Below are 27,115 nucleotides of genomic sequence, written 5' to 3'. Positions count from 1 at the left end.
CCGTCTGGCAGGAATGTTTCGAAGAAATTGTGTACATACTCCTTTTGACAGCTTCGGCCGATAGAAATACATTTATGTTTACGATTCTATGTTTTCTTTGGTAAACAGTGGAGATGATGAGTCCACCTGGACTGACGGACATACTAATATGACATTTTCAATAAAGTTTAGGAGAATTTGAATTTTACTAACGGCGCGTATATTGAATTTTTTGAAAGTAATTCATACTGTTATGGGGAGTAACCTCATGCTATATTGCTCAAACCGAAATTGTTCAAACAATTGCAAGGAGTTTTAATTTTTCAACTGGCAACATAATTCTTTCATTCCTGATTAAATCGGAAATAAAAAAGATCCCTTGTCTTTTCACAACAAAGTTAATTATTTTAGAAATATGAATTTCTAAAGACTCGAAAAATATCAAATTTGGGTACTACTGATCCATGAAAATATATTAAAAAATAAACTGAAATATGCAAATGCTCGCAATTATGTATCGCTCATCCTATCAAGTATATCCGCCTCTCTCTGACTCATATGCTACATCAGACCCTCTGTCTCCTGAATCATTATTCATCATTTATCTTGAGAACAAACAACTTTATCAACATTGTTAAGGAAAGTAATGTTAATTATGATTAAATTGTTTATAATCGGTGCGTTACAAAATTTTTTCTAAAATCAATCAAAATTCATTCAAGCAGAAATCGAAACATCATTAAAATCACTTTTCCATCAGTTCATATCTATTAATTTTTTGTTATTAAAACAAGTAATTACATTGAATAGCTCTTTTAAACGAACGTTCTAGATGTAGAATTATGAAACGAGATTTGAAAAGAAGTATTTATTCATTATCAATATCATTTTTATTGATTATTTTCTCTCAGTCTTCTGTACAATTGATACTGAGTTATGAGTTGAAACCCAAGAAATCCTAGGTAAGATGATATCAGTGCTGAAACGCTAAAAATTATAGTGGATTACATAAGTCATCCACTCACTTCAATAAAATAAACACTTCACTAGAAACAGGGCAATTTACAAAAGCATTTAAAAGCAGTGTTGTAGTACCAATTTTCAAATCTGCAGAAAGGAATGATGAAGCAAATTATCGTGAAATAATCTACTTTCAAATTCTTAATTTTGTATTTAGAAATCATAAATCAACTGATAATGTAATTCACCTATTATCAAATAATATTTACGAATGCATATTGATTTGTCAAACGCTTCCGCCACTGTCAATCATTTAATTTTACAATAAACCTTCGGGGACCTAAAAATCAGAGGTCCAGCATATAGTTTTTTTAGAAGTTATCTGGAGAATCGAAAACAACAGGTCAAAATAAGAGACAAAATAAGCATAACAAAAGAAGTGACATGTTGAGTGCCTAAAGGAACGATCTTGGACCGATTGTTATTCATTATTTACATGAATAATATTTTTTTAATGGAGAAGATGGGACAAAGCTGATGATACTGTGATCGTATATATAGACACAAACTGGTACAACTTTAAATTGAAAATTGAAAGGGATTTTGTGAAAATTAAAACTTAGTTGGACTATAGATTATTATCGATAAGTTTCAAGACAACAGCTTACCTACCATTCGGCAGCCTCGAGACAGCTCTTTCAAAATAAAACCAGCAAATAAAATTAAGTATTTGGGAATAATGTTAGATTGTACTTTTCGATGCGAAACTCATGTAGACTACTTAACAAAAAAATTAGGAGCATTCTATATAGTTTTAAAAAATTGTTGAATTTTTGAATACAAATGAGATAATGGTTTATCATAGCTAAGTGGAAACACGTCAAGTTATGGAATCATAGGCTGGGGAGGTGTTTCAAAAACATAATATGAGGCACTACAAATTGAGCAAAATAAATTTCAATAAATTTTACATCGAAGCTAAAGTATTAGATATCCGTTAAATACATTATTTACACGTCAATTTAATACAATATTACAATATCTAAATGGAGATAAAACTGAGAACGTACATTTATTGAAATGTCATACTTATTTAATAATGATTTTATATTATAATAATAATAACAAAACTTTCTTCACTTTTTTGTTTTGTTTAATTTCTTATATGTATATAACAATTAACTTAGATAAATTTAGGAATTAGTGCAAAAATGCTCTTATGTATTCATTTAATTTTTCTCTAATAAATTATGTCGCCACTTACAAATTATCGTACAGATAATTTCTGTGGTTATTCAAGTGTTTATTGAAGTAAATTTATATTCAAATATTTAAACTCAGTGTAATTGATTATACAATGTATTTATGCCAAAATTCAATATTTCGAAAATGTATTCCGCCGTTCTTCCAAGAAGAAAACAACTACTTTTCTGGCTAATGCCTCGACGAATATTGAATCACAACTTCTATAAAAAGTTTGATCTAAATCGACCTTTTTGTCGATATTAACATCAACAATGGCTCGCAATTACGTGATTTTTATAAATTCATACATATTTCTTATATTGCATTTGACCATAATTTCAGTCCCAGACAATGAATACGTAGATATTCGGAATCTCGAAAAATATATTGAAGTTAGTCCACCTTGGTGTTTCATTGCCACGTTCCCAATGAGAGACAGCTCATTATACAATTATATAGAGGGCAAGGACTTCGTTACAATTCATATATATATATATATATATATATATATATATATATATATATATATATATATATATTAGAAAAATATTTTCTTGAGAAATTCATCCAACGATCTTACCAAATCAACCATGAAATTTCGAAGCCCTCTCCCAAATACTTGTTTATGTGTATCTACATTGCTGGAAATTTACAATTACCAACTGTTTCAGTATTTATTGTACGTAATCGGCTTTGTTTTAATATACTGCAGCATGATATTTTGTGGAATCCGTTACATTTCGTTACATAGAATCATGTTATCAGCTTAAAAGCTTATACCATTGTATAAGGGTAATAACTAGTCGTATGTCGAATTGCGATTTTTGATGGGATATTAGTTTCGAAAAAGCCAATGAGCTTCACTAATTCCAAAATATTTCGTATTGAATGTTAATTCCAAATACAGCTAAAAATATTTTGAAAAGCTCATAGAAAGCTTTAGCATAAAATGATGTTAGCAGTAAAGTATACACGGTATGAAATAATCAAAAACATTGAAACATTGAATCCAATTTTTCTATAGAACAAGCTGTTGAAATTTTCTATAACGAACATTGATATCAATTTTTTTTAACTACGAGTCATCTAAAATTGGTTCATTCATACTACACCCTTTGTCTACACCAGCGCCTTTCTATAAGGTTTCTGAACTTAATTTATCGTATACAACTGGACACTTGTTCTATTTCCCTCTTCTTATTCTCCTTAGACTCCATGATTTGGTGAAAAGAAATTTTCATTTTAAAAATAAGAAATTATCTTACCTATCAAATCTTTAGCTTCACTCACGCCGATACATTTCATATTCTGATTGAATTGGGTTTAGTTAGGTTCGGTAAGGTTTGGTTTTGATCTTAGGGTATTTTGTATTTTATCAGTTTCACATTTGACATTAAGTAGTGTAATAACGTGTTAATCGGCCTGATACGTTTATCATCAAGTCTTCTTTATATTCATTCGTTTAAGTATTGTTACTAATTAGACACTTCTGTTTTATTAGTACGTTCAACTTTTTAGAGGACTCGACCTACCACTTTATAAATAAATTTCAATAAAATCTCATTGTCAATTTTAGAACGTCCTCTATCTACAACGCACACCAAGGTGAAACCTTCTGTATATATTGATAAAATTGTGGTAATTCTATTCTTGACACTCGCTGTTCTGTAGCTGCCAAGTTGGAGTCTAGCTCAAATCAAGAAAGCAACTAATCACAATATAAATGGCTAAATGGTTTTTGATTTACTGATTTCTATTTGTTGTGCTCTCTTGGATATGAAGTCGATTTTATTACTAGTTTCTATAATTTCACCATTTGCGTAAACTTTTTCTATTGTTGCCAGTAATTTATATCGATTCGATAGTTTTTTAATTTTAATTAAGTCAATTAATCAAAAGGATTTTTTGATATTTTATCACTTCCAAAGGAAGAATCTCCAGTCGGAGATACTGATGTTACAAGGCCTAGGAAGTGTGTGGGATGGAAATTGTTTCATATATTGTCGGTTAGTTCTAAGAATGCTTAGATAATATTAGAATTTGTGTATTATAAAGGATGGAATGAGTCGGTTTAATATTTAAAAATATGTGATTTGGATCTAGGAATCGGAAAAAATGCATTTATCATTTAAATTTTCAGAATAACAGAATAATAAATAAGTTCCTGACTGAGAATTTATCTCTGCCATATTTATCGAGTGTTCATAGTTTGGTTTTGGCAAAAAAGAGGGGAAAATTTGCCATTACATGTATAATCACTACTAGAGTACATTATTGAATATGAAAATTTCACAAAATGGGTTTCACAAAAACCATCATCGAATTGAATCGAAGAGAATTTTGGATGAATAATTTCATAAAAAGGAATTTTCTCTATTCGCATATCAACTACTCCCATTTTAGTCGTTGGTGGAGAATAGATTTCTGAACTGTTCCACTTTCAAATTCATTATATAGGGTGTTCCGGGACTTGATGCAAAAAAATTGGAAGTGAGTAGATGATATAAAAATAATGCTGTCACATAAAAATTTGTACAATCTAAACATAGCAAAAATAAATTTTTCAATGTCTTTTTAACGAAAAGTTATTCTTTGTACATGCCCAGGAAACCTTTGGCCATAACGAAACATTCTAAAGAGAATTATCATGAATTGTATTTATTTCTTGGTAATAATAACAGGAGGTATAAGAACATAATTGAGATTTCTTTGACACTAATGAATAGATATATAAACATTTTTACTACATAATATCAAAGATTATTTAGCAAGACTAACCTACGGTCGTTGGTTTCTAGATGAATATAAACTTGATAATACATTTGATGGAAAAATACTGTTTAGTGATGAAGCTGGTTTCACAAGAGACGGTTTCATCAATTCCCATAATTCACATATAAGCTTGGTTTATGTAACACCAGTAAGCACAAGGAACGAAATGTTTCTGTTTTTAATTGATGATTTTGCCTAAAAAACTAAATTTTTCTATGTTTCAATTTGCTCTTTATCTAAGTAACACAATGTCCGACAGTATACAGTTAAATTAGAAATGTATAAATGTGTTTCGATACCTCATGTAAGTATTTCCAATAAATAATCACAATGTATGGATGATTCTCTTCAGAATGTCTCTTTATGGCGAACGTTTTCCATGACATGTACAACGATCTGAGAATCTACATAACTCCTAAACCATGAATCTTATCGAGTTGAAGGAAGAGCACTTTCTTGTTGAAAAATCGATTGAACAATCTATGTTTGCCATCTTTAGATGCACAGTTTGTCCCTGTAAAAGTTACTGATTGTTAATCATTGGGCATGAGCTGCCCCTGGCCTTCAGATAGTTGTGTAGGAATATTCATTCCGTCAAACACACTAAGTGGACATACGTAATCATCTATTAAAAATTCAAAATGTTTGAATGTATGATTCAGAAAATATACTCAAAGTTAAGTTCTCATTTTCCCAGCTTAAAGGCATGTAACTCAGAAACGGGGTGACGTATGAGAAATTTTTTTTGATGTATCATCATTATTTTCACGTTGTATACTCACTCCTGAATTATTTTCATCAAGTCACGTAATACCCTGTGTGCAATTGTTAACTTCACATTTAATTAAGGGGATTCATAATAATGCATATCACACAGTTGACCAAATCCCGATTCAAAATATGTTCTTCATAAATACCTCAATAAAATAACATGAGATTTTCTAGACTTAGAAGTATATACTAGAAATATTTTAGCTGAGATTGGAGGAGATTTTCAAGCTCGGAACATTAGTCATAACATTTAAAGCACTTAATACATAATAATTAACCGAAATCAAAAGAACACACAAAATTATATGAGCTGCAATAACTGACAAGCTCTCGAGGGACTCAGACTGGTGAGTATAAAAAAAAAGATGTACAACACTGCATTAAGCGGCTTAAAAAACTATCGACGAGCAACTATGTTGAGTATGTTTCTGGGCTATATAATGTTCGGGGATATGAATCGTTAGACGGATCAGAGAAAAGTGTTATCACAAGTATACAACTAGTATTCTCTTCTCTCGTACTCGATGGTTAGATCAAAAGTCTGGAAACCACTACTCATCAAAACTCTCTTTAGAGGGTCTTCAAAGATACACGGAGAGACCGTCACATTCGACTAGAAAGGAACATCCTGGGAAGGAGTGCCGAAGATTACTGAGAAAGCAAGAACAGATGTACACAGGCTCTTGAGCTTAGTCCATAACCTGTACCGTAACCAAAAATTGTCCGTTATGGTTCCTAGGGAAAATGGTGGTTTGGAGTACTAGAACTAGTGTGAATACCACAAGGACCATGTCTCGAAGGTACAAGGTCTGGCTGAATACCACAAGGACCATGACTCGAAGGTACAAGGTCTGGCTGGCATATGTGCAGCTGGGGCTATGAAATCATTCCTTACAGATGCACTAGAGGTAATTATGAATCTCCCACATATCCACATGGTACTGGAAACTGTGGCGAATAAACATCACTTAGAATGTCGAGAAACAGAATTACCAAAGCAAAACTGTCCTTGAAAAATAACGAAACCTGGGACATCCCTCAGGATGACTACCAAAGTAGTTCAGCTTTGTGAAAAAATTTACTTCAGTACCAACTGTATAATTTAGTGGATCATACACTATACGAGAAATGAACAGATGAAGAGTGTAGGGGAAGAACGATCAACCTCACAGAAAGTAAATTTTACACGGGAGCAATTTTTACGTTTGAAGACTTATAACACTATGAAAAAACAATGTAATTCTAATTCTCAAATGTTTAATATTTTGTTCCACTCATTGTTAGTTCAAAGTAAGAAAATAAAAAAATAAAATAAACACCTTCACACATAATTTTTGTTTTAAACAAATATTAACATGGAGTCTGATCATTATTCCCCTGTTTTTTAGAGAATTACAAAAATAAAAGCATTGTATTGGTGTCATTATTACAATATTTATTTTTATTATAACATAATAAAATGTTATAATATCAAATAATAAATTCTATTATTTTTATTACAAAAACTTTAAACTTTTTTTAGAGCTTAATTCTTAAGACTAAATCGGAATAGAGGAGTCAGGGCCCAAAACCTAATACTCTGAAAACCTAGGTAACAAACTCAGTATTTTTCATGTAAAAAAGTATTCAATGTTCCCAGTTCAATTTAGATAGGAACTTTCGCAAACAGGAAATCATCATAATGTCCGTAAACAAAGCAGCCATTAGAACTATTAAATTCCAGAACACTTTTGGTAGAATTGGTGAGAATTAGTGAATATTTCCCCTTAAATCTGGGAAAAGAAATGAATCATGTAATTAAATTTTAATATCACTACTTTAACGCAAATGGTGCTGTGAACCCCTTGATTATTAACCAGAATTACAAGGGCAGTGCCAAATGGTATAGACCTTAATGAATATTTTTATAAAATTTCTAGTTTTATTCTGGAATTTTCACTTCGGTATTGATAAGATTTGAAATAATGGGAAAATGGTGGATATATGGGCGATTCAATCAAACCTCAATATATTTTTTTATAACAAACTCAATTACTTGGTTGGTGATAACAATTAATGAACAGTGAGTGAGAAAATAATCAAAATTATATACAATTATGTTACTAAATCGTCTTGAATTTAGGTCTCATCTATTATGAAATTAATTTTTTCTCTATTTTATTTCCGGTCTTTATCAAACTATTTCCAAAAATAAAGAAAGAAACTGATTCAATAACAGAAGAGATTTGAATCAAGACGATTTGGGAACATAATTTTATATGAAAGGTCTAAGAAATAGGAAATTAAAGATATTTTTATTCTTAAATGTTCTTGATTTTAGGTCTCTTAAATTAGTTCTATCCATAATTTGTTGAAGGCTTATAAAAATTTCATGTTTCGACTAAAGAAAGTCGAAACGTCAAATCTGAAAAATATATATAGAAGAAACCAATTTAAGAGACCTAATATTTCGAATCATAAACATATTAAAAGGTCCAAAAGAAAATCTTACGCCAAATTGTTGGCTTAGACTCATGACCTTTTCTTTTCTCTTTCAATATCCAAGATTCACAGCAGTATGTGAGAATTTTTCCGCAAGTATCTTTGGAAACTTTCATTTTTGTTTCTTTGGGGACTTTTTTTTTATTTATGAGCCACTTGCTTAATGCAAAGCATACCTTGTCGGTCTTCCCTATTCTATTGTTCAATTAAAAATCCTGTCTTCCGGTTTCTTTCAGCATAATTCCTAAGTACTGGAAGCTACTTACTTCTTCTATAATTCTTCTAGAGCCCTGATTTCGATTTTTTCTATATTCGCTACTACCCCACTTTGGCTTTCTTTCTGTTCATTTTCATCCAGACTCTCTGTCAATGTTTGATTCCCGCTGTTTGAATTTTATGTAGATCCTCCTGATTTTAGGCGCTTCTCAATAAATTGTTGCGTTTTAATTGTCGTAGTGCAATATGATTTTGTTAATTTTCCTGTTCTGAGCGTTTAATTAAATCATACATGTAAGCTATCAATAGTAATGGGATCAGACTGCCTTTTTGTCGCACTCCATCTTGTGTTGTGAGCGTTTCCTATGTTTCTGCTTATTACTCTGTTTCTCGTTTCTTTGTCAGTCATTCAATAACCTTCGTTAATTTGCTGCTAACATTCTTCTTCATTGGAAGCTTTTACCATACCTAGGAATGCAATGTATATTGGATTGGATCTTGTGTGCTTCTGATTTTCCGAAATCCACTTCCGTCTTTTTCAAAGTTGATTCTACTACTGGAAGTTTGTTTTCCATTATTTGATCGATAAGTTTTAGCGGCGTACATAACAGGGATAATTTCCTATAATTATTGAAGTCTTTCTTATCTTCTTTTTTGTGCACTGGTAGTGTGAAGCCGTTTTTCAAGTAAGAAAACGTGTGACAGTAATAGGAAAGCCGCAGAAAATCTTTAACATCGATAAGTGAAGTGGTGGAGCTACAATTCACCTAATGGTGATAGGGAAATTTTCAAGAGAAGCTATAAAGTTGTATAGGGATAAGATAATTTCTTCTTGAGCTTAGAAACAAGACTATCTAGTAGTTCAGTGCTTTCAGGTCGGTTAAAAGGCTTTGTATTACGGTTTTGTCTATATTTACAAAGACGCAAGCCTTTCATGAAGGTAATTTTGTGAAAAAACTGGTATTGAAGCGAAAACCATTTCATTCTGTCGTATTTATAAATAAATTATAATTCGTTATCTCATAAAACCATTACGACGTTGAAATAATCTTTGTAAGTGACCTAAATGTTCATAAATGTACTTATCTCATTGTGAACAAGACACAAATGTGATTTCAATTTATTTGCAACGTACGTCACGTACTGTTACTGTTCAAAATTTGCAATAATAACAAAATTTTCATTTATTATTGTCTATTTGCAGATGATAACTCAAAAATAAATATCTTCAAGCGAATTATTCGAATGAGATCACGTAGGAAACATTAAATCGATATAATCAAGTACAATCATTTGTTTTCCATTTATATCTTCTTACAGTTGATATATATCTATAGCTTTATAAGGTTTCTGCACACTAACACAAAATTTTTATCTTATTCGAATATCCTCTGTTGGTTTCGAATGAGTCCTAGAATTTATTTACCATTCTTGCGGAGAGCTCAGCAAGTTGGGTACGCTATTGGATTTCCAATGAAACCTTAAAACTCTAACGAGCTTTGATAAGATCTCAAGATATACTGGAAGTGATAGAAAGGGAGAACGAATGAAGATTAAACACGTACTCTTCGGTTATTTACTTTTTTCTGACCATACAATAAATAATATTATGATAGTTATACTAAACATTGTTGCCTCACAAATTATTCCGCAGAAATCTCTGAAAAATTTAAGTATTATGAAAACTCATAGATAATGAAATTCTTCTCGCTTTTATAATGATGATAATATTTTTTTTATTATAATAATGATAATTTATTGTCAAAAAACATATTACCTTTATTCCTGATCTGACGAATAGATATAACGACAATATTTTCTTTATTTTTCCCTTGAAGTACCTCAATTAAAGGACTGCGGTCAATATAATTGAACCATCGTTTCCAAAATTTGTTTCTTTTTAGTAATGTAGTAGTGGCTGCAAATATAATATAATTTATTAAATTAAAGATAAATCTAGAAACTCTGCATAGAACAAATATTCTCAAAAAAATAAAAGACAGAGCTCATCATATAATGAGGTTATCCAAAACAAAGAGCTCACATAATTAGAGATAAGTTCATTTTATCAGCTTACAAACACATTACAGAAATAAAACAAACAAAATGTTTTCATAAATTAATATTTTAAAAAGATTCATTTTGTTGAAAAAATGACGATATATATGTTGATTGTTATCAGTAGCTTAGAGTTTAAACTCGTCGGAAAATTGTTTGCTATAAATTTTAACAACTGACATCAGTATTGAATTTCATTTCATTCTCCTCATCAGTTACTACTCTAAATTATTGGATTTCAAAAATCAGTTCCATTAATATTAATTTCCAACTGAAAACTCATGCTACTATTTGCACTGAAGAGAATACAGCCATGTTTGATAAATACCACATTTTAAAAGCAAAAATATGCTGGATGGATTGCGATATAATTTTGAAGTATTAACGTTTAAAAAGTTTTAGACTAGAGATAGTTTTGATTATTGTGATAACTTCATAGAAAGTCCACCACAAAAAAGATTTGGTTTTCTTTGTTCTATACGGAAAATTTGCAGCTAAGTATCAATTTGATATTTTCCTCAATATTCAGATGTTTCTCAAGCGGTAAGGCGATTAAGCGTATCTCTAAACTAAGGGAAGCTATAGCGATATTCTCAATTCAGAAAGGTTACAAGGAATTAACAGATTTATACCACATTTATAACACACCTCGTCTTAACTTGTAAAATAAGACCTAAATTGATTTGATTCTAGTTGAAATACTACTAAAATTTTTATGTATTGAAATAAGACAGTTTAGAATTATTTCACACCTAGTGCAATTTTATGTAGATTGTTTTCATGCAGCTTTTGTGTTGAAAAATGTGAAAAGCAACTTGAAAAGTTCGAGTGAATATTTAAAAAGGTACGTATTTGAAGAAAATTACATGAAGGTGTGAGACTGGAGCTTAGTTTCGAATTTATCTCTTTTGTCGCTAGAAAGAGAAATGCAAATAGTAGATGTTTGAACTTAAACATCATGAAAAGAGTTGTAGCCTAAAAGGTCAAATTTTAAGGTCAAATTTTTGACTCCGGCTAAGCTCATCATGTTAATGTGTGTTGTCGGGGTTCGTTTCAAGATTTTGTTGAGTTTAAGCAGTATACAAATTTTGTATGCTTTCAATTTCCTAATAGGGCGCCACTCAATTTTTTTAACCTGAATTGAGAAATATATAGAAATAGTTTAAGGTATCTCTAGGAATAAAGCTACTTGTTGAAAATAAAATACAATGATTTATATTTGAAATTCGAAATTATATAAGAATAAGTTTTTGGTTTACAGAAAATAATAAAGTAAATTAGACAACAAAACCTGATGTGAGTGGATCTGACCTTTAACAACACATGAGACTCCCTACCTGTCAGGAGAATACAAACAGGACCACATCCGTGGAATGCGATCAGGAATCAAAGAAGTTCATTTGGTCAATTGTCCCGGACTAGGTAATTCCACGAGTCAAAGTTTGACGTTAAATCCAAATTAAGGTCATTTTGAAACCCAATAAAGGTCCTGTATCCAAAACTAGGTCCCTAATTAAATTAAAAAGGAAAATTTAGCCACTACTAAAACCACTACTAAAAGAAATTATTTATAACTTAATTTTTTAACATTTCTTAAATGCAATGAAAAAAAGATCTCACCTTCCTTTAGGCCTGTTGAAACCCGCTTCTCAAAAATCTCTGAAGAAATTGATCTCAACGTTACCACAGTCACTGACCAGAAGAGCAAGTAACTACCTTTCCAATCGTCAAATTCTCAATCGGAAATATCACGACTTCCGCAAATATAAAATTGAAAAATTCCACATCGGTGGACAGTCTTCATAGAAGCGGCAGAGACAGTGAATCTACGAGTCAACGAAGATAAATCGAAGTTCATATTAATGACAACTCCACAAAGAAAAAAGCAATGAGAAGTTTGTCAATACAGCTGAAATAAGAAAAGGCAATGATATAATGAGATTAGAACATCTTCAAATTTATATATACCTTGGGGTGGTTATCAAGGACGAGGGAGTGAGTCTGGAAGTGAGAATGACGATGGAACTAACCAGTTGGGAATGCTTAATGCGATGATAAGATCCAAAATAATCTCCAGAAAAGCACATGCTACATATATACAAAACTATAATAAGACCAACAGTAAACTAACTACGGGGGGGGGGGAAACGTGGATTCTTAACAAAGCAGAGGAAGAAAAGCTAGATATATGGAAAAGAAATATACTTAGAAGGATACTGGGAGGTGAAAAGGAGGAAGAATTATAGCTGAGGAGAACAAATAATGAAATAAGGAATCTATTTGAAGAAGCAGAACTAAGCAAAATAATCCAAAAGAATATATTGGCTGGGTCACATACATAGAATTCCAGATTTTATAGCAAAAAAATTACGGACATAGAACAAGGAGAAACAAGAAAAAAAGGAAGACCAAAAAAAAGATGGTACGCAGAGGTGATGGGATTCAGGACTAGAAAACAAAAGCAAAAATAGGAAAGAGGGGGAGGGAATCACTTACATGCTATGGGCCTAAAAGGCCTGTGTATAAATGCAATTTCATTTTAGTCTTCTGAAAAAATCATTATCGTTTCAATTTATATCACGCCTTTATAATTATCTGGATACAGTACACAATTTAAAAAAAATTGTCTGCAAGTGGCCTCACAGTCAAGGTCGGTGTATCTAGCAAAAAAGAACTGGGGTTCATTCAATATATATCAAGGACAAATAGTCCTTTGTTAACGGTCAATTGATGTAACTAACTTTTCGCTCCAATTTTTTAAAGGATAATTTTTTTTAAGGATAATCCAACATTATATATCAGTAACTCGGCTACGTCAATAATTTTAGATGATCGACAGTACATTGCAAAATGTAAGTTTCCTATTAGAATATAATAAGAATAAGCATATATAATAAGCATATTACAATTTATTTCGAATTTAAATCTTGAAATAGCTCAATTTTAATTGATAACACACTTTTTTCTCATCTTTACTCCATCATTTGTTTTTTTGGGAATAAATCCATAATCTCGATACAAAATTTCTATTTGAGGCAATTGAACATCTCAAAATTAAGACACTTAAAATGGATATATTTCAGGTTCCTATCATTGATTGATATGAACACCAAAATTTCCATGTAAAACTGAATATTTCACACATTTTTGAGGCTTTTAAATTCGACACCTGTTATGTATCATATGTTTAGTTTATTTAGATACATTCCTCTGCCACTAAATTTGATTTATTTCCTTTTGACTAAAAAATGTAGTTCACAATCAATAAACAATAATAGCACACAATGAAGTTCCCTATGTTCGACATATTTATGTAGGATGCGCAATAAGTATATAATTTCATTTCTTGATATTTGAGTTTGGTTCAGAGATTAATTTGTTAAACAATTGACCTGTTTGTACTACGTCTAAAATTATTGCGAATGTATTTCATTTAACACCTTTGTTAGAATGAAAAAGATATTCAATTTAATATGTAGTAATTTCAATTGAACGATGTAATTGTTAATTTTTTTAATGGAAATGTAGGTTTCCTTATATATAATTTGAAAGGTCGTCTAATGGTGTATTCAGCTGTGTGCCATTAAACTGATTAAAACTTATACGGGGACCATAAAAAGTAATTTATTCATTTATAGAATGATTTTACAATGGACGAACTGCAATATTAGACTAATTGATAAATTATACAATCCAATTGAATCAAATGCTCAAAATCCGATCGACCTGTTTCGTGATGAATAGCAAATCCACGAACAAATTGTTTTTGCACATTACGATTAACTTCTGGAATAATTCCCTGAACTTGCGGTTTTTCCACATTTGACTTTCAATAACCCCATAGGAGAAAATTTAGAGTTGTTAGATCTGGGAAACAATCCAAATTCTTGGTCTCGTGAGTTTTTGGAGAACTGATTCCTTAATACTGTTTAGTAAGAATCTCAGTCATTCAGTAAGTATTATCTTCTCATTCTTCTTCTCTATGTTTCGTACATAATAGGTTTAACGCCTGTTCTATTTTTGGTATCTTTCCTATTCCCGGCTTTAGGTTGTCACTTCACCTGTTTCGTGGTCGACCTCTACTCCTTGTTCCCATTGGAAATCTATCCCTTGCTATTATTACCAGTCTGTCTCTCGAATCATATATTGGTTCAATTGTTTTCAATGCTGTGATGCCCATTCGTTAATGATATCTACGTCACATAATCGTCTAATGTTTTCGCTTTTCCTTTAGTCTAATAGAATTTTTCCCTAGAATCGCCTGAGAATTTCTGTGTTCTCCAAGAATTGCTTCGTTTTTGATGTTTCTGGTTTTGTTTCTAATGTATAGGTCATTATAGGTCTGATTGTCCCTTTGTAAATTTGTACCTTTGTTTCTGGCCTAAGGTGTTTGTTCCGCTATACATACGATTATCCTTAGCCTCATATTGCAATTCTGAAGATGGATTCAATCACTTTTAAGACAGTATCTGTAATTAAAAATTGTTATAATTAAGAATTTTTGTAAAGAGAAAATTATTTGCAAAGTACTAAATTTGTCCGATAATTTGTCTGGGCTTCATATGTATTAGACATACCTTCTTCACATATAGAAATTATGGAGAAGTTTGACTTGAGATGTTGAGTAATAGGGAAATATTAACGTTCCTCTAGACATTGCTACGAATTCGATTTGACGTTACAACAAGCAATTTATAATAAATCACTGAAGTTTATCATGTAATTGATTGTTAAAGTTATACGCACACAATAATTTTATTTTGAGAACTAAGGTGAAATGGATAGATTGAAATTCAATTTCTCGACTTATTGAATATGTTAAGTTAACTACTAGTTCGAGAACGTTCGTTCAAAAAATGAACCTAATATATACATTTTCCTGTAAGGAATATGAAGTCCTTAATCAAATACATATCACCCACGATCATTTTTCTGTAACAAATTACACTGGACTTGCAACGCACCTGCCCACTCGAACATTTCACACTCATAACTCTTTCATTTTTGCTTGAAAAAAAAATGTAGACCCAAAATTGTCGGAAATATCATCATGTGTAATGTTATGATTAGATTCGAAATAAAGAATGAAATGAGATTAGTAGTATACGGAGAAATATTGAATGAGGAAAGAATGTTTCTAGAGAGCTGATGTTTCGTGACTGACTCAAATATGTAGTCAAAGTTTATCAAATTATATAACTCCTTGTCATGATCCGCTTTCATTATATCCCTAATGCTAAAGTTAACACACACAGTTTCTTTTTTATGCCCGTAGTTTTAGCAGAGCTTCGCAGCACAATTAATGACATCAACAATAAATATTAATTAAGAACTGATGGACTTACATAAAAAATGTTTTCCTTACCTACCACCTACTACCACTAACGTTTCATTTCAAAATGACACTTTCCACCATTGCCTTGAGACAGCTATAATTGTACCTCTGCATAAAAGAGGAGATACAAATCAATTATCGAATTATCGCCCAATTGCCCTTCTTCGCACGTTATCTGAGCTCGTAGAAAGATTAGTGAAAAATGAAGCTTTTACCATTTGTGTTTAAATATAAAATACTCACTACCCATCAATTTGGGTTTATAAGTAACAAATGCACGAATGATGCTATTTTCTCCCTCCTTAATAATGTGTACTCTAGCCTATACAGCCATCACCCCATTTCAACAACATTTTGTGATTTTTCTAAGGCGTGCGATTGTGTTTATCATAATATTTTAATAAAAAAATTGCAGTACTACGGTTTCAGGGGAACACCTCGCATGGTTTGAGTCATAACTTACCAACAGAAGTCAGCTTGTAAGGGTTGATACAACGATGTCTTCTTGCAAGCCAGTAGAATGTGGCTCAGTACAAGGTGACATCGCCTATTTAGACATCAGTGGTAGAATATATCTATTTGCAGAAGACACTAACTTCTCTTGCAGCAACCCTGATTCCACGGCACTTCATGAGACCATATCTAGTGACCTAATCCTTAACTTATTTTGCGATTCTAATTTTCTTAGTGTCAACATTCCTAAAACTGAAGTTTCTCCTGTTTTACGCTGATATCAGTTACTAAACGAATGAACAGTTTATTATGCCCTTAGTGAGTCGCATCTCTGATATGGCCTATCCTTTTTGGGTACGTGTGGTGCGAATCAGTTTGAGTGAATCTTCAAACTACAAAAGAGATCTGATAGATTTTTAATCGGACTGAACAACAGGTCTCACTGTAGGGACTCCTTTAAAAGATTGAAAGTTTCTTCCTTGTTTATCTTGGAACCCGATTGCCTAATTCGTAAGTACGCTTCTCCAATTTCGGAAAAATCATTGCACGGCTATCCATTTAGGAACGCGGAGCATGAACTTCACCTACCTACTCCACGTTCAGAATTAGTTGAGGGCTCAATATTTTACAATGCAAGGAAATGCACAATCAATTGTCAATTGAAATTAAATCGATATCATCTTTTTCCATATTCCGCAATCATTTGAGGGCATATTTACTGGAAAATGCCTTCTACTCTGTAAACGACTTCTATTCTAATAATAATATCTAATTCTGCACATGCTAAATACTGATTTAATATTGCTGTGGATTAATGTATTAAAGATAACTTATTACTGTTACCTACAATTTTGTTAGTCCTTGTGGTTTTTTTCTGTATATTGCAATTTTGTTCCATTTGTATCTTTATTTAAATATTTTTTGTTTATTTTTTTTGTTTTTAGATCAGATAACTAAGAAATCTTTGGAAAGAGTCGTAATATCAGCAGATCAGAAACTCATTTCTTCCTAGATTCACAGCTTTTACGCAATAAAAATGGCAAATGAAACAATCAGCTGCACTTCATCTACGTATACTTTTCATGTAGAAATATTGCGTCTTGCATTGCACGTTGTCTTGCATCATGTCAAGTGGCGTTCAGATTTGTGGAAAGGGTACTATTGCTTCATAATAACCTTGAAATATATTAACCATTTTCAAACACACATTCGTGAGAAATCAAAATTCTTCACACACAAAGTTTCCGTATTGAATTATTCCTCTTTGCTTATACCAGTTGCATACTGCTATTTTGGCTGGTAAAACATCTCAAATGATCTAATTTCCAAACTCGGAAATTATTTCCGATTCCTTTACAAGAATTGAAAACAATTTTAATTGTATTATATTAATCAGAAATGATTAATTCTTTTTTCAACAAAGCGAATTCGATTATTGATTCCTGTTTTTATTCTGTTTAAATAAGTGAAACGCTCAAAAATAGGAACTGATGAATTGGAATCAATATTTTGAACATTAAATTCTTTTATTTGATAAGGCGAATCAAAAAATTCTCATCGGTTCATGTTAGTCCTTATACATATTTTACCTATGTCCTCTGGCTACGAAGAATAGGAGTAGCAGTTCAGGGAATTGTTTTGTCTACACCTCATTATGATCAGTGAAATAGACATTCTTGTTAAGATGCTACGTGGATGGAACTTGAATTTGGTCTAAAACTGACAAAAAATGACAAATAATTTGACGTTTCTAAGAAAATCCATTACAAAATCATGCTATTATGAGATAGGCCTGTGATATTTTTGAGAATAAGAAATTGGTCCTTAGAAAATCGCTTTAGTATAAAAAGCTACCTGAAGACGATCTTGACCTTTTTAAAAATAAGCGCAAAGGGTGAACCCATAAACTCAAGTAAAGACGTACCTCGGTAGCTGATTTCACAGGCTTGCACTTCTCCAAAGGAAGGAGTCCTGAAAAATTGACGTGCTGGGCATCTGCAGGCGAACTTGGTGCTCATGAGCCACGTCTGCCTGTCAAGTAGGTCGTGAAAATTATGTTTGACGGCTTGGAAGAACATTTGCCGTAGTCAGGTCAGCGACCTTTTGTCTGTGCTCTGAGGTGTCCAAGTTACTGGTAAACTATGGATACCGTAAAATTTCTTTCTTCTGTATTGAATAGAGCATCCTCGGTATATGCTTTGGAGCCGAGTTCCAAATGTGCGAGCAATACTCCAAAGATAGGCGAATTTGGATAGATTAGAAGCTGTTGCTGAGTATGTAGCTTTTTTCTCTTTCCAAGTTGCAGATCCTCATTTACAAGTAAGATAATTTTTGCCAATACAACAACCTGCTCAAATGAAAATCAAAATATCAAGTTATGTAGAGAAAATATTCGTGATCGAATTTAAATCATTACGTGAGAGATTATAAATTGCTATAACGCGCAACTCGTGGGTTAATTTTTTTATATAACTAGTTGGTGAGTGTTACCGACTGATAACGCCGATTTTTAATCAAATTAATAAACGCTTATGTCACTTATTAGAATGCATACATAATTCTCACTAATATTTTGAAATAGGTTTCAAATTTCTAGAAAACGTACAAGGTTCTAAAGAATCGTATTTCTTGTAGTCTTTCTAGCAAAAAAGGTTTCTTGGCAATTTTCCACATTCAACTTTCTTGTTGTGTTGGTGGAATACAAAGCATTTTCTATTAAACACTCAGTTCTTCTGAATCCTCTCTTATAGTTTGATATAGTAATGAACCAACAATTTCATTCCATGGTATAAAATGCTCATTGAGCTATACCATACCAATGCTTCACCATACGAGCCGTAATATAGGTTTTGTATGGCTTTGTGTCACTCTATCACATTTCAATTAAAATTTTTTGCGTTTAACGTACTCATATTTTTTTGTTTTTTTTTGTATTTTCGTACAACCGCAATCTTAAACCTTTTTAGTAAATGACTGCCTAGAATGGACTACTTGTAACTACTGAAATATTTACATTAATTACGAACGGTATGGAGCAGTTTCAGTGTGAAGAGCTCAAATAACTAATAACAAAACATTATTCACAAAAATATTACATTAACATAACATTTGATTGGATTGTTGAATCTCCCTATGCTACAACTATACGCTATAAAAAATTTTTAGATAACCCATGATAACATTAGGTTATTCTCCAATTGAAATGATTTATTGAGTTAGTCACGAGTATTGAATATAAATGGAAGTGAAAAATAATTATTGATGTGGATATAATAGTTGAACGTATATTCCTAGTAGAATTATACAACTCTATTATGATTGCGACAAGTTCATATCAGTAACCAAGTGAATATATCGAATCGGATAAGCTTTTAATATAACAACTCGGTGCCTGGAATACATATCCATGATACTGAAATATGTGTTGAATTTATTAGTAATTCACATGAATATCATGAATATTGTTTATAAATTATACGAATCCAACTCTACGGCAATTCTAACTAGATATTTCACTGGATCACAACTTGTATATTGGGTTTTAATAATATTGTTCCATAAAAAAATTACTTTTATTGAATCTGAGCACAAAACAAGATCTTTTGCCTTCAGATATTAAAATTTACTACACGGTTGAAATCAAATAAAGCTAGCTAATCGGAGTAGGATTATACAAGTGTGAAAAGGGCAATGAAGACACATTTTCACAAGTCTCTCTTCTGTTATACAGACCTAGTAAGTAGCCGCCTTACTTTCCTTGGTCCACACTGCTGCATATGATAATTACCACGTTGTGGAACGGCACAGACAGTGTAGTGACACTGATGACACTGCAAAGTATGACACCCGCATCAAATCTGATCCTTGATTGGTGGTAGAGTTGATCTGAATCCATACGTGGCCATAAAATGGCCGAGGATCTGGACAAGGTTTGAGTTACTAAACAGATGACAGGACATGAACTTGCAGTGAAAATCTGGTGAAAATTCAAGGATCAAATAGTATATTACCGAGAACTTTGGGCCCGTGTAGTTTATACGATTTATTTATACCTCGGTCGAAGATACGTACTTTTCTGCAAAGATGATAGCCTACCATCTACTTTCGCTTCGGACATCATGACGCGCAGGGCCGAAAGTTCATCATTTGGACTGTAATATAATGCGCGCGTATTCTTCTTATAGGGAGTATAGGGAGTACGTACTTTCGTTCCTGCTACTGGAGACGAAAAGATATTTTTTTAGCTATGGTCAAAGTAGAACTGAAGAGAGACATGACCTCAGTCATAAGGCTGAGGATAGAATAAAACCTTTATGCGAAAATTTGGAAGTACCTAGAAGGACAGAAGAAATACATAATAATAGAGATGACCTGCGAGAGGTTCCATAATTTGGAATATTTTGTAGATCTAAAAATCTTGATTGATTATTCGTAAGTTTCGCCAATTTTTGAGGCATTTAAATTACTCCTAAATCTGCTTTTGTCATTTTCTCAAATTTTAGCTTGTATTATATTCATCGGGCTATTTTTATTATGTATATGTTTTCTTTAATTCCTATTCCTGCAACAGTAATTTATTTTTTCTGTCGCTTTCTGATGCTTCATCAATTTCGAGCTTCAAGGTATGCCCTTGTACTTTTTTTAATCTTAGAATTTGTTTTAGATTGTTCAGTTGTCCTCTCTAATTGGTCAAGTATATTATCATTCTCTTCTTTGTAATGGTTGATGAATTATATTTTCTTATTTCTTCTATTTTTTTGACCTACTTTGACAGCTTTTTTTGAAATTTCTTCTTCCTGCTTTGTCTTATCCTTGTTAAGTTTAGGAATGGTAACAACATTTAGAACATTTTTTTCATGAAGAAGTCAAACGTCGCAAAGGACTTAATTTGATGAGTGATGTGGAAGTGGTAATACAGAAAGACATTCGGCATACAAAACTTATAAATCATAAAAAATTTTTAGAATAGAGCATTGTCATTACGAAAAAAGCTTCAAAAGTGCAGAAAGTTGTTGAAAATATTATTGACTTTTCAATCAATTTACTTTCGCCTAACTCTGTATAATAATTCACATGCTCAGCATACCACTGTTTCTCATAAATTCAACTAATATAGCTTCATCAGCCCATTCATTAATTTTTTATCCCATAAAACCTAACACACTTTAAAATTTTTATTATCTCTGTTATGTAAATATTTTTTGTTGATGTATGTTGAAAAATGAATCAGGAAGTTTTATCAAACATTGCAGCTGCATAAAACACTACTTAGAGAAGTAGTAAACAAAAGAGTGTAACGGATGCCATCCATCTTCATGAGAAAATTGCTATAAAAGCAATTCTTTCCACTCAATTTACTTCTAAAAAATTTGCTTCAATAAAAAAATTGAAAAGAGGAATTTACGTTCATAAAAGTTTCCTTTTTAATACACCATAATATAGAGCGTTATGAATTAGTTTTTTTTTTGGAAAATTAAAGTGTTTTTATTCATAAAGGCGATTAAATATAGGGTTTCGATGGAAGGTATTCTTTTGAAGTTAGATTCGACAATATAAATATTAATTATTTGAAAAATAAGAGCTGAGAAATGGAAAGTAACACTCTCAGCACAATTGTTGCTCAAATTGATGTTCAACTTCATCAATGCAGCATTCAAATCTTCTAATTAGATTTTTCAAAGCACGTTGCTTGAATAGCTCATGATAATAGTTGTATTCTAGATATCGACTTGAATATAAGCAAATATGTTAATAAAACTCTTATTACAATAGGTTTACATCGATAATTTTCATGTTTGTTGGTTGGAATAAAATCCTGTCTTAAGCTTTTATCTATACAATCGACAATATTGTTACCGGAAGCTGTTCGGTCTACTGTTTCTGCGAATTCCTCATAGATGATCAGTATGTCGACATAATCATCGAGAGAGAAACATGAAAAACATAATTTTTTTGAAATTCACTTCTCTCGTTTTTGAATAAAAAAAACTCAACAATACTTTGTTTATCGGTCTTAAGTACCCTCCTAAAAAATTAGATGCTTCCGAATTATTATACGTAAGACCTTACAGCAGTTGAAAAATATACAGGGTGTTTTAAAAATAACACTGAGTAACACGAAATGTGACGTTATAACAAAGTAGCTGATTCCTTAGGCTGTCTAATACTACAGATGGTTTTTAGCTACGAAATTTGGATCATAGGTTCAAGATATATGATAGCCATAACATCGTTGGACACCCTATATCAGAGGTCAGCAACCTTTTAACAAAGAGTTACCCTTGAGTCATTTTAAACAAAGCCAAAGTACTACTCTAAATAGTAGTATAATTTTTTAACGGATAAATAATTTATTAGATTGTTAAAAGTAATACGGAAGAGAACTAATCAAATGGAAAATGTTATATGGTTTTCAGTTTTATTCTTCTAGAGTTATTCGCGGAAGCTTTTCTATTTTTTGTTCAGATCAAAATCCCGAACTCCTTGCAGTATCACAAATTTTGCTTGCTATGATTCGACGATCCTGAATTCAATATGCTAAAGCTCACAATCCTGAATTTCTATCCATACGAAAATAGAATCATTGAAAGAAATGTTGGTAAAATTCATTGAGTTTGGTTTTATTGAGAAAGGAACATGTGGCCATAATCATCATAATCTTGACGTCTTTTAGCAAATTCGTCTTTGAGAGAACTCATATTAACTGAATGTATCATTGTAGCAATTATCACGATTGGGTGAGTAAATTATTAGATTTGATGAGAATTTATATACATCAAAAGTGACCATGTGAGTAAATACATATAATTCCATTCCAAAACACTTTCAGGAATCATAAAAATATAGAATAGTTTGTTATGATCCTTGCCACTTAAGGTGAGTTTTCGATTAACAAGAGTCCAATTATCTATTTATTACTGCGGCTTAGTCAGTGTATATTGCTGTATGATGGAATATCTGAGTATTCACTTTCCATTTCATGTAAAAATGAGTCGACTCTCTGTCAGTTAATGAAGAACGTACAGCAGTGTAGTTGATAACTTTCACAATCAAATTCATTACGGATCTTAAGCTTTGGCTCTAGATATTCACGCATAAACTCTCTTGATGCATAATGGAATAGAAATTCACAAGTAGTGGACCAATACATGTGACAAGAAGAGATAAAAATCCCTTAAGTGTCCTAATAGTAGTGATTGCGTCATCTGGAGTCCCTACTTTTAAAATTGTTCAACGAATTTTGATGGTATATCATCATCTCCTCTTGGTGTCCAACGAATTAAAACAAGTACTGTATACACAATAGTATTGTCAGAGGCCCTCGCAACAATAGCCAACTGGAAAATATCCTTTATTTTCTCACTTCTATCCAATAAATCACTAAATACGATATTCCGTTCCCTTGGTTCAGTGAATCGTCTCTCAATAGTTCGCGCTGATGCTGCTAAATCTATTATATGGATTGCTTGTTTATTAGGGAAACAATGGAGCAAAACTCAACTTCATAAATTTCCTATCACTAGAAGTTTCTCCAATAAGTATTAAAATATCATTCGGTGGCTTAAATGTTACCTTGACTACGGTTTTGTACTAAACAAGTGTTATTCGTTATATTTTCTCCAATCTATCAGCATTATCCTTAAACAATGATTCATGCCTTATTTTACATTGTCGTTTAACATGAGATTTCCGGAATACCACGCTTTCTCGGCATAGTGCACACATGGTTCGATTTATATGCTGTCTTAAACTATGATCACCAAAAACTTTAAAAAGGTGGCAAATTTTATATCTGCTTGTTAACTGTCATAACACTGACGTTAAGCGCACACTTGTAGGTCACAGTTTGATAATGTTACAATTAGCTATCATTAAAAACACCTGGTACAACGTTTACCACTATTTCTAAACTTACCCTACTATAGCCTGTTGATTAAACTGGTTATAACCGAATAAACCCTTATATATTGGTGAATGCACCTACTAGAAGTTTTCCGCGACTTTTCTCTTTTCTTTTTTGGAAACTACCTGTTATGTCCGCGTTGTTCCAGTTTTGCATGCCAGCACTTAACTCAAGCGGGCTATGTATCCAGCTGCCACCCTATATGGATTGTTCTAAATTTACAATAAGTATCCCACAGTTAAACATTTATTATGTTGCTTCATCTCAAAATATTATACACAAATCAGATTGCTATTTAGGACTACCAAGGGAGCCAACTTTATCACGACTGCTGTAGGTTGACCTAAAAATTTTATTTTGATGATAGAGTGAACATTTGAAGGAGAAAGGTTGTTTTGTCAACCAGAACTAGACATAAGATCTAGTATAGTTTGTTCAATCTTTAAATTAGTGAGAACTACTTAAGTTCTGTCTACCGTGCTGTTGTAGCTGGAATCAGGCCATTGAATGTCATATAGATGAAACAAATCCCGATTGAAATGATAGAAGCTTATTTTTGTTCAAATGTCTAATTTTGTGAAATGTTACTTTGCATCTCCGGATCAGTCCGTTCTAATTATGATTATTTCAATATTAAGAAACAATTCATTCATCTCCTACTAATACGTAATAATTTCCTATTTGAAATTATTTGAATTTGAAACCATTGTACAAATGAAACCCAGACAAAGGTACAATATTTTGTGTGTAATTTAACTCCCCCCGGTTCGACCATTGGGTCATTTAGTTGAAGGATACATCAACGTTCCTTATTTTTACCTTCCATTAACACATATGACTTTGAAGAATCATGAATTTAGCTACTTAAATTCAAGATTTATTGTATTCGATAATTTTTATGGTACACGATCTTAATGGGGACTCTCATCATAGATGAATGATTCCGGGTGTCCCTTGAACACTTAAGTTACATCAACGTATCAATTTACGTACTTTATTTGTATCGTTGTGACTCGCACGACGATACTTATAGATATTTATAACCTTTCATACAATTTTTCAGTATTTAAGAGCGGTCTGTAAACAGATATATGTCTTAATATTCTGGCGTTCTTTCGTGTATGGTCGTCGGATTATTGAAACCACGTTCAACTATTTATTTCATAATTTAATAAATAGTTTATTTCAAAGTAGTTTTGATGTTTTAATACAACGATTATGGTCAATCATCACTGGTTAGCCCATAGACACATCACAATACGTCCAAGTATTTTATATTCAAAACGGAGAGTGTCATTAAAATTTTATGAAGAAAAATGTTCAGTAGTTAGTCAATAATTAATCAATAGAGATGTTGCAAACTTCCAAAATTTAAGAAGAATACTCAAACAGTCATGATCCTTCCGGTGAATATTAAACTTTCTTGAATTTGTTACTTGTGACATGACATGTACTCAATTCAAGTTTGAAGTGATTATAAGCTTTCACTGATACACTGAAATATAATTCTAACAGTGAAATATTTAATAACATCAAAATTATTGGAAAATCTTATCGGAATTAGATGAAACCTCAATTATCGTATCTGTTATGTTTAAAAAGTAAACCTGGCCTACATGTGTTAAACGGTATGTTTTGGAAAGTTTTCCTTATCCATTTCTTGAAAATTATGAGAAGCAGTGCAAGTTATGCATACATTACAACTCATCGATTAGGAAATCAATAGCATTGGGACCATTTGCCGATGATCAACGTGCTAAGTGTGATAAAGTGATAACTTCCGTTGATCAGATAAACTGTGTGTCAAGCTAGAATAGTTATTCTTAAATAATAGATAATCATTATATAAGGGAGATAAGAAATAGATTTTAGTTATTATTATTGCGACATCTAGCCCTGCGATGTCAAAAAGATGTGAATTCAATGTTGTGATTTGATTTGAAAATTGTGAGTTTAGTAGTGGTTAGAAAGATATTTTCAATACTATAGAGTGGAAAATGTCTGATTCTGATTTTTCTTTGACTTCATCGAAATTAGTAGATGTAGACAAAGTATCGTCGCAGAAATTATCACGAGCTGAATTCATAAAATGGAAAATGAGAAAACCATGTGAATCTTTCTGAAAGACGGTGTTATTGGTTAACTTTTTTAATTTGGTAGGTGATAGATGTGGCACCTCTTAGGCCAAAATATTCTGGAGCCTGAATTAGCCAGTCGAAGACACCTCATATTTTGGATCTAGTGGAAACAAAGGTGAACATCCAATATTGAGCCTTCAGAATTTGATGTGATGCGGCTTAAAACAATGACTCGGAAAACAAGAAAATTATTTTACTTCTTATAAAGAACTCCTAGTGAAACTCGCTATAAGCAGTTGTACTCAAATCTTGACGATAAAATCGATTACTTGCAATCAAACCATTCAAACACAGATACTGCTTTCCATGGTGACTTTAATATTCATGACGTCAGCTGGTTGAATTTTTACAACATAAGTGACGATCAGGGGCGTAAAGCTGAAGATTTTGCCAACAGTCACGAACTAATCCAACTCATCAATAAACCAACCAAAATCCCAGACAGAGATAGTGACTTTACTAGCCTCTTAGACTTGTTTCTAACAAAAGATCGATTCAACATGACCGTACATGCACCACTCGAAACATCAGATCACAACTAAGTGAACACGTAACCATGAACGAAATACTTGGAGATTTTATGGAAGAATTGATGATACAATAAAACTGAAAGTCGACTAAGTATGATTGAGATGTGTAAGTTAGTTATAAAATAGCGATGTAGGACTATAGTACGTGAAAATAATCTAGGCAATATAGTTAGAAGATTGAATATCCCAATGGCGAAATCATTGAGAAATATAACCTGTTACAATATAATAAAAAACTCATGATCAATTTATACAAACATCGCAATCTTATGTG

Source organism: Diorhabda sublineata, chromosome 9 (assembly GCF_026230105.1).
Source record: "Diorhabda sublineata isolate icDioSubl1.1 chromosome 9, icDioSubl1.1, whole genome shotgun sequence".
Lineage (NCBI taxonomy): Eukaryota > Metazoa > Arthropoda > Insecta > Coleoptera > Chrysomelidae > Diorhabda > Diorhabda sublineata.
Note: the sequence above shows the minus strand (reverse complement) of the source record.